Consider the following 1,183-nt stretch of genomic DNA (forward strand, 5'->3'; position numbering starts at 1 on the left):
TAAAGAACAAATCAAGATTCGAGTTCTACCCTTCAAACCTTGTAATCTAAGGTACGTGGGGTTTTCCTAAATCTAGGGCATGATAAATTCTTATTAATCATGTTAAAAGTTTAGAAATTATGAATTTACAAAAAGGGGGTTTTGGATTTATAATTAGATTCATGCTTTTAAAGTTTTTGATGATATTAATTAGGTATTGAGGCCTTTCCCCCAAATCTGATTTATAACCATGTTTTAGTAGATATATATATGAGTTTGATGAGTTTGAATTATGAATTGAGAGCATGAACTATTTGAAATCCCTCTCTTATTTACAAGTCTCTTAACTTCATAAGATATGATGTGTTCGAAATGTAATATTGGAAATATAATTTAATATAAAAGCCTTAACTTTGTTTATGACTTGATTGTGATTTTTGAATTGAAGAGAGAGGGATTTACATGTTGGTAAGTGCTGAAAATATATATATGAAAAAAAAATTCATGGGTTGTTGAAACTCATGACCACCACATATTTGTTGAAATGATTGAAAAAGAATGACCTTTGCGTAATTTGATAAATGTTTTGAAAGAATGAATCTTTCGAAATTGTTTGAAGTATGGTGGTCTAACCTTTGTATTTTGAAAGAGAAAGCTGTAAAGGATATTTTATGGCTCAGAATTATGACTTGCAAGTCTTGGTATGACGATACCAAATCAGATAAAGTTATGATAAAACTCAGAACAGGATAGAGATTTCATTTTACATTTCAAATTTTGAATTCAAAAAGATGCATGTTTAGAATGGGTTAAAAACTAGGCACTAAGAGAGTTAGGTGGTTACCCGAAGAAGGCACGAGTCATATGATTCATTTCCCGAAACCTTATTTTGCCGATACGGGTATATTATTATACGATGGCCTAGTGCCCTGGGGTGTATCAAATTCAGATACTTCAACCCTTGCGGCAAACTTGGGTTGGGGGCTTGGCCGTCGAGTTAATGGCGGATCCCATATTGCCTGTGGGAAGCTTTCAAAATGTAGGGTGTACCACTTACCTCAGAAGTAAAAAACTAAAGAATGGTTTTACATCTACAGATTTGCATTGAATGATTATTTTAAGTTGCACATGTGTTTTAAATTATTTCTTGCTTAACATTTTTATGAAATGCTCTCACCTATGTTGTATATAAAAGTACATTATT

The sequence above is a fragment of the Capsicum annuum genome, chromosome 3 (assembly GCF_002878395.1).
Source record: "Capsicum annuum cultivar UCD-10X-F1 chromosome 3, UCD10Xv1.1, whole genome shotgun sequence".
NCBI lineage: Eukaryota > Viridiplantae > Streptophyta > Magnoliopsida > Solanales > Solanaceae > Capsicum > Capsicum annuum.